Source organism: Taudactylus pleione, unplaced genomic scaffold (assembly GCF_031769625.1).
Source record: "Taudactylus pleione unplaced genomic scaffold, aTauple2 ptg001312l, whole genome shotgun sequence".
Classification (NCBI taxonomy): domain Eukaryota; kingdom Metazoa; phylum Chordata; class Amphibia; order Anura; family Myobatrachidae; genus Taudactylus; species Taudactylus pleione.
This window is the reverse complement of record NW_028285712.1, coordinates 79,409-99,711: the sequence shown is the minus strand read 5'-3', so window position 1 is coordinate 99,711 and position 20,303 is coordinate 79,409. Positions and strand designations below refer to the sequence as shown.

Genomic DNA, 20,303 nt, shown 5'->3' with positions numbered 1-20,303 from the left:
TGCCTGGCTGTACCCCAACATCTCCAAACTGTGTAACTATAATAAGACGTGCCCGGCTGTACCCCAACAACTCCATACTGAGTAACTATAATAAGACGTGCCCGGCTGTACCCCAACATCTCCATACTGTGTAACTATAATAAGACATGCCCGGCTGTACCCCAACATCTCCATACTGTGTAACTGTAATAAGACGTGCCCGGCTGTACCCCCAACATCTCCATACTGTGTAACTGTAAAGACGTGCCCGGCTGTACCCCAACATCTCCATACTGTGTAACTGTAAAAAGACGTGCCCGGCTGTACCCCAACATCTCCATATTGTGTAACTATAATAAGACGTGCCCGGCTGTACCCCAACATCTCCAAACTGTGTAACTATAATAAGACGTGCCCGGCTGTACCCTAACATCTCCATACTGTGTAACTATAATAAGACGTGCCCGGCTGTACCCCAACATCTCCATACTGTGTAACTATAATAAGACGTGCCCGGTTGTGCCCCAACATCTCCATACTGTGTAACTATAATAAGACGTGACCGGCTGTACCCCAACATCTCCATACTGTGTAACTATAATAAGACGTGCCCGGCTGTACCCCAACATCTCATACTGTGTAACTATAATAAGACGTGCCCGGCTGTACCCCAACATCCCCATACTGTGTAACTGTAAAGACGTGCCTGGCTGTACCCCAACATCTCCATACTGTGTAACTATAATAAGATGTGCCTGGCTGTACCCCAACATCTCCATACTGTGTAACTATAAGACGTGCCCGGCTGTACCCCAACATCTCATACTGTGTAACTATAATAAGACGTGCCCGGCTGTACCCCAACATCTCCATACTGTGTAACTATAGTAAGACGTGCCCGGCTGTACCCCAACATCTCCATACTGTGTAACTATAAGACGTGCCCGGCTGTACCCCAACATCTCATACTGTGTAACTATAATAAGATGTGCCCGGCTGAACCCCAACATCTCCATACTGTGTAACTGTAATAAGACGTGCCCGGCTGTACCCCAACATCTCCATACTGTGTAACTGTAAAGACGTGCCCGGCTGTACCCCAACATCTCCATACTGTGTAACTGTAATAAGACGTGCCCGGCTGTACCCCAACATCTCATACAGTGTAACTGTAATAAGATGTGCCCGGCTGTACCCCAGCATCACCATATTGTGTAACTATAATAAGACGTGCCTGGCTGTACCCCAACATCTCCAAACTGTGTAACTATAATAAGACGTGCCCGGCTGTACCCCAACAACTCCATACTGAGTAACTATAATAAGACGTGCCCGGCTGTACCCCAACATCTCCATACTGTGTAACTATAATAAGACATGCCCGGCTGTACCCCAACATCTCCATACTGTGTAACTGTAATAAGACGTGCCCGGCTGTACCCCCAACATCTCCATACTGTGTAACTGTAAAGACGTGCCCGGCTGTACCCCAACATCTCCATACTGTGTAACTGTAAAAAGACGTGCCCGGCTGTACCCCAACATCTCCATATTGTGTAACTATAATAAGACGTGCCCGGCTGTACCCCAACATCTCATACTGTGTAACTATAATAAGATGTGCCCGGCTGAACCCCAACATCTCCATACTGTGTAACTGTAATAAGACGTGCCCGGCTGTACCCCAACATCTCCATACTGTGTAACTGTAAAGACGTGCCCGGCTGTACCCCAACATCTCCATACTGTGTAACTGTAATAAGACGTGCCCGGCTGTACCCCAACATCTCATACAGTGTAACTGTAATAAGATGTGCCCGGCTGTACCCCAGCATCACCATATTGTGTAACTATAATAAGACGTGCCTGGCTGTACCCCAACATCTCCAAACTGTGTAACTATAATAAGACGTGCCCGGCTGTACCCCAACAACTCCATACTGAGTAACTATAATAAGACGTGCCCGGCTGTACCCCAACATCTCCATACTGTGTAACTATAATAAGACATGCCCGGCTGTACCCCAACATCTCCATACTGTGTAACTGTAATAAGACGTGCCCGGCTGTACCCCCAACATCTCCATACTGTGTAACTGTAAAGACGTGCCCGGCTGTACCCCAACATCTCCATACTGTGTAACTGTAAAAAGACGTGCCCGGCTGTACCCCAACATCTCCATATTGTGTAACTATAATAAGACGTGCCCGGCTGTACCCCAACATCTCCAAACTGTGTAACTATAATAAGACGTGCCCGGCTGTACCCTAACATCTCCATACTGTGTAACTATAATAAGACGTGCCCGGCTGTACCCCAACATCTCCATACTGTGTAACTATAATAAGACGTGCCCGGTTGTGCCCCAACATCTCCATACTGTGTAACTATAATAAGACGTGACCGGCTGTACCCCAACATCTCCATACTGTGTAACTATAATAAGACGTGCCCGGCTGTACCCCAACATCTCATACTGTGTAACTATAATAAGACGTGCCCGGCTGTACCCCAACATCCCCATACTGTGTAACTGTAAAGACGTGCCTGGCTGTACCCCAACATCTCCATACTGTGTAACTATAATAAGATGTGCCTGGCTGTACCCCAACATCTCCATACTGTGTAACTATAAGACGTGCCCGGCTGTACCCCAACATCTCATACTGTGTAACTATAATAAGACGTGCCCGGCTGTACCCCAACATCTCCATACTGTGTAACTATAGTAAGACGTGCCCGGATGTACCCCAACATCTCCATACTGTGTAACTATAATAAGACATGCCCGGCTTTACCCCAACATCTCCATACTGTGTAACTATAAGATGTGCCCGGCTGTACCCCAACATCTCATACTGTGTAACTATAATAAGATGTGCCCGGCTGTACCCCAACATCTCCATACTGTGTAACTATAATAAGACGTGCCCGGCTGTACCCCAATATCTCATACTGCGTAACTATAAGACGTGCCCGGCTTTACCCCAACATCTCCATACTGTGTAACTATAATAAGACGTGCCCGGATGTACCCCAACATCCCCATACTGTGTAACTATAATAAGACGTGCCCGGCTGTACCCCTACATCTCCATAATGTGTAACTATAAGACGTGCCCGGCTGTACCCCAACATCTCATACTGTGTAACTATAAGACGTGCCCGGCTTTACCCCAACATCTCCATACTGTGTAACTATAATAAGACGTGCCCGGATGTACCCCAACATCCCCATACTGTGTAACTATAATAAGACGTGCCCGGCTGTACCCCAACATCTCATACTGTGTAACTATAATAAGACGTGCCCGGCTGTACCCCAACATCTCCATACTGTGTAACTATAATAAGACGTGCCCGGCTGTACCCCAACATCTCCATACTGTGTAACTATAATAAGACGTGCCTGGCTGTACCCCAACATCTCCATACTGTGTAACTATAATAAGACGTGCCCGGCTGTACCCAACATCTGCATACTGTGTAACTATAATAAGACATGCCCGGCTGTACCCCAACATCTGCATACTGTGTAACTATAATAAGACGTGCCCGGCTGTACCCCAACATCTCCATATTGTGTAACTATAATAAGACGTGCCCGGCTGTACCCCAACATCTCATACTGTGTAACTATAATAAGACGTGCCCGGCTGTACCCTTACATCTCCATACTGTGTAACTATAATAAGACGTGCCCGGCTGTACCCCAACATCTCCTACAGTCAGTGGTCGCGATTGTGGGAGCTCCCGGAGCAATTAAATTCAGCGCAGTGTTAAGTCAGAGAATGCCAGCTCTCACGACGTAACCTGGGTATTTAGTCATGAGAACCGGCATTCTCCGACTAAAGTGCTGGCTGTGAGGCTGTTAGTGCCGGGCTAAGCCGTCAAACAGCCGCGCGGTCGGAACTTTCATCAGAGTTCCTCTTCCACCCTCAGAAACATCGCGCTATACTGAATGGCGGCCAATGACTTCATCATGTATTTGGCGATGTTTCTCATGAGGAGGATTAGGGTGCAGCAGTAACACTGGCCGGGGAGTAATCACTAAAAATTACAAAGGGGGAGATGTACCAAACCTTTCAGAAGGTTTGTGGAGAAGTTGCCCTTAGCAACCAATCAGCTTCTGTCATTTCACTGACTGTACTTGATAATGATAGCTAGAAGCTGATTGGCTGCTGTGGGCAATTTCTCCTCTGTATCTCTCTCTAAGGCTTCATACATTTCCCCCAGATTCTCTCTCTTATGATATGTTATGTACTATGGGTGCAACATCAGGGCTTAAACCTGGGATTTCCTGCACTGAATTCAGACACCTTATCTATAATCTACACCAGTGGTCGAAGTGTGCCGGTATGCGGCGGTATGACATACCGGCACTTCGATTTGCACTGACCCAGAAGTTGCTGTGTCTGTACACTACAGTGAGCTTCTGGCCTTCTGCACAGCGGGGGAGTGGCTGCACGTGTGACTCATACAGCCACACACTCCAGAGCCCGGCTTGCCACTTGCCTGTATAATGCTGCTTCTCGCCGGAAGTTCTGCTGCTCACAGGGCTGGGAGGCTGGATGGCCCTTGTCTGCTGTTGCTACTGGATGGATCTCCGGCGCTCCCCTCTTCATAGACACAGATACACTCCCTCTGTGCCTCCACTCCTCCTCAATTGACTGCTGCCCTTGTCTCCCGCGGTGTTGCAGATTACCGATGGACACTGTGGTCCCTGCTCCCCGCTCCCCACATCATCTCCACTCCCTCAGTGCCTCCCCACCCATCCTTCTCAATTAATTGCTACTGCTGCTCCTGTCTCCCACGCGGTTGCAGATTACAATGGTCGGAAATGCGGTCCCTGTTCTCCGCTCCCCTCCCCTTCTCCTTATTTGACAGCTGTTGCTCCTGGCTCCCACAGGGTGTGGGTTGCTGCTTGATGGAACTCCGGTCCCTGCTCACAACCACATCTCCTTTCCCTCTGTGCCTAACCTCCCCTGCTCCTCAATTGACTGCTGCTGCTTCATGCTCCTTTGGGGTTGCGGGTTGAAGGTCGGAACTCCACTCCCTGCTCCTCTTCTCATCTCCACTCCTTCTGTGACTACACACTGCCTCTGGACAGACACCATCCTAGGAGACAACCTGCCTACCTGTACCATGTCTCCGCAGCTCTGTTGACTGATTAGTGAGTAATACCTTCTATGGTGTATGTTTTTCCTGTGGGGCCTATGTCTGTGTATTTATTACTGTGGGGGCCTGTGTGTGTGTGTGTGTGTGTGTGTGGTTATTACTGTGGGGGCCTGTGTGTGTGTATTTATTACTATGGGGGCCTGTGTGTGTGTATTTATTACTGTGGGGGCCTGTGTGTGTGTATTTATTACTGTGGGGAATGTGTTTGTTTGTATTTTGTTATTGGTGACAATGTGTGTTTTTTTCATGTGAATTCTATGGGGGGAATTCAAAGTGCATAATGTGTAATGGGCACTACTGTGTGTACAGAGGCGTAACTAGGGTATTTGGAGCTCAGGGCAAGCCCCCCCTATGCGCCGAAAAATGGGTATGGTCATGAGGGCATGGTCACTTTAAAATGGACGTGCCAACATGACACACCCCTTTCTCATCACTCTGCACCTTAATGTGTGGTCCCCCCTATGCAGTGCCACTTATATAGTGACCCCAGTAGTAGTCCCACCCATGCAGTGTCCCCAGTAGTGGTACCCCCTATGCAGTGCCCCTTATATAGTGACCCCAGTAGTAGTCCCACCCATGCAGTGTCCCCAGTAGTGGTACCCCCTATGCAGTGCCCTTTATATAGTGCCCCCAGTAGTGATCCCCCGTATGCAGGCCCCCAGTATTGATCCCCCCTATGCAGTGCCCCTTATACAGTGCCCCTGTAGTGGTCCTCCCTATTTAGTGCCCCCAGTAGTGGTCCCTCCAAGTGCAGTGGCCCTTGTGCCCCCAGTAGTAAGCCCCCCCAGTAGTAGTCCCCAGTAGAGGTCTCCCTTCCCGATGCAGTGCCCCCAGTAGTAGTTCCCCCCCCAGTAGTGCCCCCAGTAGTAGTCCCCCCCACCAGTAGTGCCCCCAGTAGTAGTCCCCCCCCCACAGTAGTGCCCCCCAGTAGTGCTGACAAAAAAATAATAAAAATAAATAAAATAAAAAATTACCTGAATCCCCGCTCCGGCTCCCGCATTCATCCACGCATCAGTCCTCCCGGGCTGGCGCGCTCTGCATTATGGGAGCTACGTCATGATGTCTCTCCCATTACCCACTGCAGGAGCTGGAAGGCCAGCTCATGAGTTAGCTCCAGCCCGGCTCTTGCAGTGGGCGCTGCAGAAGTCAATGAGAGTCTGTCTGACTCTCTTCGGCTGCTGATTAACACACACATTGCCGCCGCGCTGGCGGCAATGTGTGTGTAAATACACAGCCTGAGCCCGCATATTTACAACCTTACTTTTTCCATACCCCCACTACAAATTCCCACTTCGACCACTGATCTACACTGTAATGGATGTTACACTGAGCTAAAACAGTCACTACTAATAGAGTGCAGAGTGCTCTATACATTATATCACACACAGGACATACTAGCTGCATCCTGCTGTGTCCTCATACTCTCCATATCTCCATCTCAGTATGTGTAACAGAGTGCAGGCATGGTCTATACATTATATCACACACAGGTCATACTAGCTGCACCCTGCTGTGATCTCCATCTCAGTGTGTGAGATACACCAGAGAGTGTGGGGAGGAGACGCATTCGGTATGGAATGCCGGCTGCCGCATGACCGGCAGTTCGAATCCCGGCTACGGCAGCCCGACAAAACAGCATAACCCGGCAGCGGAAGACCGACAGCGCTGGAAATCCCGATCGTCTAAAGGTAAGTATAAACTATTCTATTCTAACCCCCTAACCCTCCTTAGGGGTGCCTAACCCTAACCTCCCCCCTCTAAGTGCCTAACCCTAACCCCCCCTTCCCCGCTATCTAAACCTAAATCCCGGGGGGGGTGCCTAACCCTAAGACCCAGTGGGGGTGCCTAGCCCTAACACTCCCTCCCCCTAGCCTAACCCTAACCCTCCCGGGGGGGTGCCTAACTCTAAGTTCCCCCCAGGTGGCCTAAACGTAACCCTCCCCCACCCCTGCGGCTGTCCGCTTGCAGCGCCCGGCATCCCTTCGATCGGGATGCCGGGCGCCAGTGTCGGGAAAATGACAGGCGTCTGGATTATAGACGCCTGTCATTTAACCCTAGCCGGGATTAAGGATTCTAGATGCCGGCAGTCGGGATTGCGACCGCCGGCATCTTAAACATATCCCGGAGGAGACTGGTCAGATCTCTGGGCTGGTAGCACACAGTGACATGATGTGAGGGGGGAGAGCAGGAGTATAATAGAGGCTGATGGCTCCCGACTCCCCAACTAGGCAGATACATTTCCCTCATTAGTTTGTACTGACAGTGAAAGGTGTAGGCTAAGAGATTGTTGTAGTGACTGAGAAAGGAGAATATGTGACTGTTTTCTGTAGTAAGTGTGTATTACTCACCTGTGCTATCTGTATGGATTTCCTCCTCCTTACACTGCTGATCACTCCTCTCATATGTCTCTTCTTCTCCCTCTGTATCTTCTGCCTTCATATCAGTCACATATGTCTCTTCTTCTCCCTCTATATCTTCTGCCTTCATATCAGTCACATAAGTCTCTTCTTCTCCCTCTGTATCTTCTGCCTTTATATCAGTCACATACGTCTCTTCTTCTCCCTCTGTATCTTCTGCCTTTATATCAGTCACATACGTCTCTTCTTCTCCCTCTGTATCTTCTGCCTTTATATCAGCCACATACGTCTCTTCTTCTCCCTCTGTATCTTCTGCCTTCATATTAGTCACATACGTCTCTTCTTCTCCCTCTATATCTTCTGCCTTCATATCAGTCACATAAGTCTCTGCTTCTCCCTCTATATCTTCTGCCTTTATATCAGTCACATACGTCTCTTCTTCTCCCTCTATATCTTCTGCCTTATTAGTATGAGCTGCACCCTAAACAGAAATATTTTTTTTAAATAATGTTTGGTTTCAATAATTGAGAATAAACAGTAGAATATTAGTGTATTAGACACACACAGCATCTCTACACATCATATAGTGACAGTCCCTTTGGTACCTGATGCTCCTGTGGGATCCTGTGATAGTCCTCTGTAAAATCCTGGGAATAAAGAGGACGGGGACATATCTCTGGGGTATTACTGTTACTGGGCCCATCTGTAGGAGACACACAGTGACTGAGTACATTGTATATATGTGATTCTCCTCTGTACAGTGCTGGGAATACAGAGGATGGGGACATATCTCTGGGGTATTACTGTTACTGGGCCCATCTGTAGGAGACACACAGTGACTGAGTACATTATATATATGTGATTCTCCTCTGTACAGTGCTGGGAATACAGAGGACGGGGACATCTCTCTGGGGTATTTCTGTTACTGGGCCCATCTGTAGGAGACACACAGTGACTGAGTACATGTATATATGTGATTCTCCTCTGTACAGTGCTGGGAATACAGAGGACGGGGATATCTCTCTGGGGTATTACTGTCACTGGGACCATCCGTAGGAGACACACAGTGACTGAGTACATTGTATAAACAGTGTTCTCCCCAGAAATTTTTTCCAGCCGGGTGGCATCATGAAGTAGCCGGGTGAGGGCCTTCGCAATAATAAAATGTTTTAAACCCTGACCTTACAATTAAACTTGAAATAACAATTCATATAGTAATTTTCTTATTATTAGAGGTCCAGGGGCCTATTCATGATGTTAATTATCAGGGTCTGAATGGACCCCTACAATTAACATTCTGACTCACCGCGGCTACCGGAGCAACTCATCATTGCTCCGGCGCAATGACAGCTGATGCGATATCAGTTGTCCCCGGGAGCCGCTTCATTGCTCCTTTTCGGAGCAGTGAATCTTTTTACTGCTCCTAGCGGAGCAGTGACGGGACTGCGCATGTTTAACCTACAGGTCACGCATGCGCATAAGAGTCCCGACATCCAAAGGAAGGAGCCAGACAGGGGCGAAGGGATCTGAAAACATCCTTCATCGCAACCTGGACCTCCTTACCATAGGGAAGGAGCAGGTTGCAATGCCATAGCAGGAGCATTCGCCATCTGAAGATGGCGAATGCTCCCACAGTCAAGCTCTAAAAATATTATATTTCCGGAGCTTGATGAATTCTGTCCCCATACTAGTGTGTGGGGACAGCAGGCCGTTCCACAAAAGGAAGGTAAGTAGGAGATAGCTGTGATATCTCCTGCTTTACCTACTTGATGAATGGCACGATAAGTTAATTTTTACAATTGCAGGTGAAAATGTGCACTTTCACTTTCTTTTGTGAAAATTAAGTGATGATGAATAGGCCCCTCAGTCATCTGATTATGAAAAATCTGCAAAGTCTGTAGGATCTGGTCCTTTTTATATAGCTCCCAGATACTGTCCCCACTTGCAGGATCTCAAAGTGCCGGGTGGTGCCTGGGGAGAACACTGATATATGTGATTATCAGGTGATGTGTGTATATAGAGGTCCCCATACCTGCTCTCTCCTGTACAATAAGTTATAGTCTCATCTTACCCAGTGATGTGAGGGGCCGGTGATTCTCCATCATTACGTCCTTGCACAAAGCCCTGTGTTCCTCTATATACTCCCCCTCCTGCATGGAGACATAAGACAGTGACATCCTGACACCTTATAGGAACCTGACACACACAGTGATACAGTCATCACCCAGACACATCCCCTGGTGTTACTGTATAATGTCCCATTCCCAGCAGTCACCTCTCCAGTCATCACCCAGACACATCCCCTGGTGTTACTGTATAATGTCCCATTCCCAGCAGTCACCTCTCCAGTCATCACCCAGACACATCCCCTGGTGTTACTGTATAATGTCCCATTCCCAGCAGTCACCTCTCCAGTCACCACCCAGACACATCCCCTGGTGTTACTGTATAATGTCCCATTCCCAGCAGTCGCCTCTCCAGTCATCACCCAGACACATCCCCTGGTGTTACTGTATAATGTCCCATTCCCAGCAGTCACCTCTCCAGTCATCACCCAGACACATCCCCTGGTGTTACTGTATAATGTCCCATTCCCAGCATTCACCTCTCCAGTCATCACCCAGACACATCCCCTGGTGTTACTGTATAATGTCCCATTTCCAGCAGTCACCTCTCCAGTCATCACCCAGACACATCCCCTGGTGTTACTGTATAATGTCCCATTCCCAGCAGTCACTTCTCCAGTCATCACCCAGACACATCCCCTGGTGTTACTGTATAATGTCCCATTCCCAGCAGTCACCTCTCCAGTCATCACCCAGACATGTCCTCTGGTGTTACTGTATAAAGTCCCATTCCCAGCAGTCACCTCTCCAGTCATCACCCAGACACATCCCCTGGTGTTACTGTATAATGTCCCATTCCCAGCAATCACCTCTCCAGTCATCACCCAGACACATCCCCTGGTGTTACTGTAAAATGTCCCATTCCCAGCAGTCACCTCTCCAGTCAGCAGATGAATGATCTTGTTGGTGAGCTCCAGGATCTTCTGGTCATTGTCTCTCTCATGTATCAGTGAGTGAGGTGGAGGCACCGTGATGGGGCTCTGGGTCCTGCTCAGTTCTCCTGACACACGGGGATGGCTGCTGGGTGTCTCACACTCACCGAATGTCTTCTTCACTACTGTGTAACCCTGTGTATTGGGGGAGACACAAAATATCACTGAATACACTCCCAGATCCCCTCACCTCCCCAGTCATGTCAGTGCACAACAGGGGGTGTAACAGCTGTACAGAGGTGTCAGTAACACAGGGGAGGGGGAAGGGAACAGAAGAGGTTAATAACACAGGGATAGGACAGCAGGCAGCCCAGGGGACACACAAAGGGTTACACAATACAGAATCCCATCAGTCACTCTGCACAAATGGTGAAATGACAAATGACCGCACCTCAGATGTATGTTACATGTGTGACCAGCCTGCCGGCCGTGCGTGTGCAGCGTAGGGTGGGGTGAGACATGTCCTGGGGGATAATCAGTGACACTCTGAGGATCTGGGGACTGTCACAGCCACTGGCTGTCTCTGAGAGAGTCTCTATTGCTCAGGATAACAAGACGCCCTGACAGACAGTCTCAGCTCAGGGAGTGCTGCCCTTTGTTACATGGCCTGTCTGTGTCCTTCTCACACATCCTTCCCCAGCTCCTGTTATGTATCATCTGGTATATACGAGGGTGGTTCAATAAATAAAGTAACAAGACCTCTCATTGCGTAAATGTATTCACCTTGTACATATACGTATAATAAATAGTATGGCCTTGGTACAGATTGTTTATCCACAGTTGGCTGTGAATCGCCTTCCACCCAGGTACTTCTTCCATGGTCCAAAGAGATGGAAATGACTTAGTGCCAGGTCAGGGCAGTAGGGAGGATGGTCCAGTATCTCCCAATGGTAGCGCTGTAACAACACATGCATGCGGTTGGCTGAGTGGACGTGCTTGGCTGCTCATCTTGAATGTATGTCCTGCTGTTATCAAAGGCACCAACCCCAAACCTGTTACCATGACATTATCACCGTACACTCCAATAAGCTGGTGATGAATTACAGCTGCTGATGTGCCCTTTATACACAGAAATCTGATCACACTATGCACCTTAATGTGTGCCCATGTTACCGCCAGCCCCGCCATCTTACACCTGATGCTGGGACAGTATGACTGATATGAGGCGCAGTGTAATGGGTGTGAGGGGAAGCAGTGGTCTACCTGCTCTGTCCTGGTGGGTAATTAGAATGAAATAGAGAACATTACACATGAGAGGTCTTGTTACCTTATTGACCACCCTCGTACATAAGGGGTTGGGTTCAACATCCCGATGGTCAAAATGCAGATGGTTGGAATGCCGGAATCGGAATCCCGACACTGAAAATCTCGACATTTTCACTAAGTATCCTAAGGTTAACTCTAAACCCAATCCACCCTCCCACAGCCTAACCCTAACCACCTCCTCTCCTCCCGCAGCCTTACCATAAACCTCCCCTCCGGTACCCTAACCCTCCACTCCCACAGCCTAACCCTAACACTCACCATTTGAAGTTGTCGGCATTTTGACCCGTCCGGATCCTGCAGACGGTATAGGGCGCATCAGGATTCTGACTGTCGTGATACAAGCTATTTCCCATACATACATGTTATACCTATTATGTGTTATTTCTTTATCTGACAGCTCATTTGTGTTATTATAACTCTGTATCTGCTGCTATATAATAACAGGACACCACAGGCTGCTCCACCTGTACAATAATTGTAGCAGGACACCACAAGCTGCTCCCCTGTATATAATAATAATAACAATTAATAACAACAACAACAATAACAGGACACCACCTGCTGCTCCCCCTCTATAATGATAATAAAAAGGAAATCACAGGCTAATCCACCTGTATAATAATTTTAACAGGACACCAGAGGCTGCTTCTCCTGTATAATAATAATAACAGGACACCACAGGCTGCTCCCCCTGTATAATAATAATAATAACAGGACACCACAGGCTGCTCCCCCTGTATAATTATAATAATAACAGGACAATACAGGCTGCTCCCCCTGTATAATAATATTATAAATAACAAACAAAAAGACACAGTATTCCTTTATGGGGCACTCACGGACCTATATCAGTTCAATATGACAAAATTTTGTCATTCAGTTATTTGGGAATATGATAACTATATTAAAATATAACCTTTATTCATATTAATGTGTAAAAAATGTTGTCCTCGAAATATAAAGTATACAATGAAAAGAAAATAGTATGAAATTAAACCAGTTAATAAAAGTTGTGTTACCACATCAAGTTCTTAACGTATTATTTATTATTATATGAATATTATGTCATGACATTTTAATAATCCATGATTAGTGTATGAATAGGGTGTCAGTAGACAATGGACACTTCACAAATAATAATTCACATAGATCTAATTAAACTCAACTCACATCAACTGTTAGTATCCACAGTGACTGTGTGCAGACGTATTCACAAACCCTCCTCACTGTCTGATTACAGCACTAGCTATGTAAGGGCTCAATATATAAAGGTATTATATCTATATAACCCACAGTATAGTGAGTAATTGTAATGCTGTCCTCTAATGGAAGATCTCATAAGATGCTCTATCAGGCATTTGGAATGACGTTCCCTAATAATCTAATGCACTGTTGTATGAGGAATCACCAATCACAGTTATATAATATAATAAAGGGAGGCTTGTATTTATATGCACTGGTCTGAGTGGTATAAGGTCAGAGAGCGTATTCTAACAGTGCCTTATCTGCACTAGCTCCTATAACTTCAGTCTCACATAGAACTGATCTTAGTCAGATTATATAACGTGCAGATAGCTGAGGTGATCTTGTGCCCATTGTAATTAGAATAGGCAAAAAGATCCGGAGTAGAGGTACCTTACTAACAGGTAGGATCATTCTATGGCAGAGGTTCCCAAAGTACGCCATTACAGTCCATGTTTTAGGGATATCCAAGCTTGAGTCCAGATGGGTAAATCAAATGGATTGAGGTACTAATTAAGTCACCTGTGCTCAAGCATGGATATCCCTAAAACGTGGACTGTGAAGGTGGACTTTGGGAACCTCTGTTCTTTGGGATGGTCCGATCTAATTGTTTTTTGAGTTCATCAGAGTTCTCGATACTAACGATTTGAACGTAACACTTTCCTGTGAGACTAGCCACACAGAAGTCACGTTCCCGGATCTGAGAATACAAAGATCACCAGACGGCAAAATACAAACGGATCTTTTCAGGAAAAAGACAGCTAGGAACAGTTTAGTACATAACACAAGTGCACACTTTCCTCCAGTATTACATAACACAAGTGCACACTTTCCTCCTGTACTACATAACACAAGGGCACACTTTCCTCCTGTACTACATAACACAAGTGCACACTTTCCTCCTGTACTACATAACACAAGTGCAAACTTTCCTCCTGTACTACATAACACAAGTGCACACTTTCCTCCAGTATTACATAACACAAGTGCACACTTTCCTCCTGTATTACATAACACAAGTGCACACTTTCCTCCTGTAATACATAACACAAGTGCACACTTTCCTCCTGTATTACATAACACAAGTGCACACTTTCCTCCAGTATTACATAACACAAGTGCACACTTTCCTCCTGTACTACATAACACAAGTGCACACTTTCCTCCAGTATTACATAACACAAGTGCACACTTTCCTCCTGTACTACATAACACAAGTGCACACTTTCCTCCTGTACTACATAACACAAGTGCACACTTTCCTCCAGTACTACATAACACAAGTGCACACTTTCCTCCTGTACTACATAACACAAGTGCAAACTTTCCTCCAGTATTACATAACACAAGTGCACACTTTCCTCCTGTATTACATAACACAAGTGCACACTTTCCTCCAGTATTACATAACACAAGTGCACACTTTCCTCCTGTACTACATAACACAAGTGCACACTTTCCTCCAGTATTACATAAAACAAGTGCACACTTTCCTCCTGTATTACATAACACAAGTGCACACTTTCCTCCTGTACTACATAACACAAGTGCACACTTTCCTCCAGTATTACATAACACAAGTGCACACTTTCCTCCTGTACTACATAACACAAGTGCACACTTTCCTCCTGTACTACATAACACAAGTGCACACTTTCCTCCAGTACTACATAACACAAGTGCACACTTTCCTCCTGTATTACATAACACAAGTGCACACTTTCCTCCAGTACTACATAACACAAGTGCACACTTTCCTCCAGTATTACATAACACAAGTGCACACTTTCCTCCAGTATTACATAACACAAGTGCACACTTTCCTCCAGTATTACATAACACAAGTGCACACTTTCCTCCTGTACTACATAACACAAGTGCACATTTTCCTCCTGTACTACATAACACAAGCGCACCCTTTCCTCCTGTATTACATAAAACAAGTGCACACTTTCCTCCTGTACTACATAACACAAGTGCAAACTTTCCTCCAGTATTACATTACACAAGTGCACACTTTCCTCCTGTACTACATAACACAAGTGCACACTTTCCTCCTGTATTACATAACACAAGTGCACACTTTCCTCCAGTATTACATAACACAAGTGCACACTTTCCTCCAGTATTACATAACACAAGTGCACACTTTCCTCCAGTACTACATAACACAAGTGCACACTTTCCTCCTGTATTACATAACACAAGTGCACACTTTCCTCCTGTACTACATAACACAAGTGCACACTTTCCTTCTGTACTACATAACACAAGTGCACACTTTCCTCCAGTATTACATAACACAAGTGCACACTTTCCTCCAGTATTACATAACACAAGTGCACACTTTCCTCCTGTATTACATAACACAAGTGCACACTTTCCTCCTGTATTACATAACACAAGTGCACACTTTCCTCCTGTACTACATAACACAAGTGCACACTTTCCTCCTGTACTACATAACACAAGTGCACACTTTCCTCCAGTATTACATAACACAAGTGCACACTTTCCTCCTGTATTACATAACACAAGTGCACACTTTCCTCCTGTAATACATAACACAAGTGCACACTTTCCTCCTGTATTACATAACACAAGTGCACACTTTCCTCCAGTATTACATAACACAAGTGCACACTTTCCTCCTGTACTACATAACACAAGTGCACACTTTCCTCCAGTATTACATAACACAAGTGCACACTTTCCTCCTGTACTACATAACACAAGTGCACACTTTCCTCCTGTACTACATAACACAAGTGCACACTTTCCTCCAGTACTACATAACACAAGTGCACACTTTCCTCCTGTACTACATAACACAAGTGCAAACTTTCCTCCAGTATTACATAACACAAGTGCACACTTTCCTCCTGTATTACATAACACAAGTGCACACTTTCCTCCAGTATTACATAACACAAGTGCACACTTTCCTCCTGTACTACATAACACAAGTGCACACTTTCCTCCAGTATTACATAAAACAAGTGCACACTTTCCTCCTGTATTACATAACACAAGTGCACACTTTCCTCCTGTACTACATAACACAAGTGCACACTTTCCTCCAGTATTACATAACACAAGTGCACACTTTCCTCCTGTACTACATAACACAAGTGCACACTTTCCTCCTGTACTACATAACACAAGTGCACACTTTCCTCCAGTACTACATAACACAAGTGCACACTTTCCTCCTGTATTACATAACACAAGTGCACACTTTCCTCCAGTACTACATAACACAAGTGCACACTTTCCTCCAGTATTACATAACACAAGTGCACACTTTCCTCCAGTATTACATAACACAAGTGCACACTTTCCTCCAGTATTACATAACACAAGTGCACACTTTCCTCCTGTACTACATAACACAAGTGCACATTTTCCTCCTGTACTACATAACACAAGCGCACCCTTTCCTCCTGTATTACATAAAACAAGTGCACACTTTCCTCCTGTACTACATAACACAAGTGCAAACTTTCCTCCAGTATTACATTACACAAGTGCACACTTTCCTCCTGTACTACATAACACAAGTGCACACTTTCCTCCTGTATTACATAACACAAGTGCACACTTTCCTCCAGTATTACATAACACAAGTGCACACTTTCCTCCAGTATTACATAACACAAGTGCACACTTTCCTCCAGTACTACATAACACAAGTGCACACTTTCCTCCTGTATTACATAACACAAGTGCACACTTTCCTCCTGTACTACATAACACAAGTGCACACTTTCCTCCTGTACTACATAACACAAGTGCACACTTTCCTCCAGTATTACATAACACAAGTGCACACTTTCCTCCAGTATTACATAACACAAGTGCACACTTTCCTCCTGTATTACATAACACAAGTGCACACTTTCCTCCTGTATTACATAACACAAGTGCACACTTTCCTCCTGTATTACATAACACAAGTGCACACTTTCCTCCTGTATTACATAACACAAGTGCACACTTTCCTCCAGTATTACATAACACAAGTGCACACTTTCCTCCAGTATTACATAACACAAGTGCACACTTTCCTCCTGTACTACATAACACAAGTGCACACTTTCCTCCAGTATTACATAACACAAGTGCACACTTTCCTCCTGTACTACATAACACAAGTGCACACTTTCCTCCTGTACTACATAACACAAGTGCACACTTTCCTCCAGTATTACATAACACAAGTGCACACTTTCCTCCAGTATTACATAACACAAGTGCACACTTTCCTCCTGTATTACATAACACAAGTGCACACTTTCCTCCAGTATTACATAACACAAGTGCACACTTTCCTCCTGTACTACATAACACAAGTGCACACTTTCCTCCAGTATTACATAACACAAGTGCACACTTTCCTCCTGTACTACATAACACAAGTGCACACTTTCCTCCTGTACTACATAACACAAGTGCACACTTTCCTCCAGTACTACATAACACAAGTGCACACTTTCCTCCTGTATTACATAACACAAGTGCACACTTTCCTCCAGTACTACATAACACAAGTGCACACTTTCCTCCAGTATTACATAACACAAGTGCACACTTTCCTCCAGTATTACATAACACAAGTGCACACTTTCCTCCAGTATTACATAACACAAGTGCACACTTTCCTCCTGTACTACATAACACAAGTGCACATTTTCCTCCTGTACTACATAACACAAGCGCACCCTTTCCTCCTGTATTACATAAAACAAGTGCACACTTTCCTCCAGTACTACATAACACAAGTGCAAACTTTCCTCCAGTATTACATTACACAAGTGCACACTTTCCTCCTGTACTACATAACACAAGTGCACACTTTCCTCCTGTATTACATAACACAAGTGCACACTTTCCTCCAGTATTACATAACACAAGTGCACACTTTCCTCCAGTATTACATAACACAAGTGCACACTTTCCTCCAGTACTACATAACACAAGTGCACACTTTCCTCCTGTATTACATAACACAAGTGCACACTTTCCTCCTGTACTACATAACACAAGTGCACACTTTCCTCCAGTATTACATAACACAAGTGCACACTTTCCTCCAGTATTACATAACACAAGTGCACACTTTCCTCCTGTATTACATAACACAAGTGCACACTTTCCTCCTGTACTACATAACACAAGTGCACACTTTCCTCCTGTATTACATAACACAAGTGCACACTTTCCTCCAGTATTACATAACACAAGTGCACACTTTCCTCCAGTATTACATAACACAAGTGCACACTTTCCTCCAGTACTACATAACACAAGTGCACACTTTCCTCCTGTATTACATAACACAAGTGCACACTTTCCTCCTGTACTACATAACACAAGTGCACACTTTCCTCCAGTATTACATAACACAAGTGCACACTTTCCTCCAGTATTACATAACACAAGTGCACACTTTCCTCCAGTATTACATAACACAAGTGCAAACTTTCCTCCTGTATTACATAACACAAGTGCACACTTTCCTCCTGTATTACATAACACAAGTGCACACTTTCCTCCTGTATTACATAACACAAGTGCACACTTTCCTCCTGTATTACATAACACAAGTGCACACTTTCCTCCTGTATTACATAACACAAGTGCACACTTTCCTCCTGTACTACATAACACAAGTGCACACTTTCCTCCTGTACTACATAACACAAGTGCACACTTTCCTCCAGTATTACATAACACAAGTGCACACTTTCCTCCTGTATTGAGAGGGATTCCAAAAGGCGAATTTTTACACCTAAGAAGGAACTGCTCGAGTTATCTGCACGTTATATAATCTGACTAAGATCAGTTCTATGTGAGACTGAACTTATAGGAGCTAGTGCAGATAAGGAACTGTTAGAATACGCTCTCCCCCTGTAAAAAAAAATAATAACAGGACACCACAAGCTACTCCCCCTGTATAATTATAATAATAATGGGACACCACAGGCTGCTTCTCCTGTATAATAATAACAATAGAACACCTCAGGCTGCTCCCCCTGTATAATAATAGTAACAGGACACCACAGGCTGCTCCCCCTGTATAATAATAGTAATAACAGGACACCACAGGCTACTCCCCCTGTATAATAACAGGACACCACAAGCCGCTCCCCCTGTATAATAATAGTAACAGGACACCACAGGCTGCTCCCCCTGTATAATAATAGTAATAACAGGACACCACAGGCTGCTCCCCCTGTATAATAATAGTAATAACAGGACACCACAGGCTGCTCCCCCTGTATAATAGTAATAACAGGACACCACAGGCTGCTCCCCCTGTATAATAGTAATAACAGGACACCACAGGCTTCTCCCCCTGTATAATAATAGTAATAGCAGGACACCACAGGCTGCACCCCCTGTATAATAATAGTAATAACAGGACACCACAGGCTGCTCCCCCTGTATAATAATAGTAATAACATGACACCACAGGCTGCACCCCCTGCATAATAATAGTAATAACAGGACACCACAGGCTGCTCCCCCTGCATAATAATAGTAATAACAGGACACCACAGGCTGCTCCCCCTGTATAATAATAGTAATAACAGGACACCACAGGCTACTCCCCCTGTATAATAACAGGACACCACAAGCCGCTCCCCCTGTATAATAATAGTAACAGGACACCACAGGCTGCTCCCCCTGTATAATAATAGTAATAACAGGACACCACAGGCTGCTCCCCCTGTATAATAATAGTAATAACAGGACACCACAGGCTGCTCCCCCTGTATAATAATAGTAATAACAGGACACCACAGGCTGCTCCCCCTGTATAATAATAGTAATAACAGGACACCACAGGCTGCTCCCCCTGTATAATAATAGTAATAACAGGACACCACAGGCTGCTCCCCCTGTATAATAATAGTAGATGACATTACCAGGGATACAGCAGGAGCCGCCGCTAGAACAGGATCACACGGCAGCCGGTCATGTGACGCTGATGCTGCTGCTGGAGTAAGGGGGAGGAGCTCCGGGCACTAGAGCAGGACTCTATGTACAGCTACAGTAAGTGTCCCCAGTGTGCAAAAGAGACGGAGGCGGCGGCCATTTTCCCGAGGCCCAAATCACTTCATGAAGAACAACAGGTGACTATAGATCCCCTTCAGTGTTTGTTCCCTGGAAGTGACGTAGTAGTGAGGGCGGAAGTGACGTTACACGCCCATACAGT

General features: G+C 45.5%; 1 pseudogene; it reads right to left on the bottom strand.

The window, feature by feature from the left end:
- The window catches only part of LOC148443287 (uncharacterized), a 223,309-nt pseudogene that overhangs the window by 132,084 nt on the left and 70,922 nt on the right, over window positions 1-20,303 (bottom strand).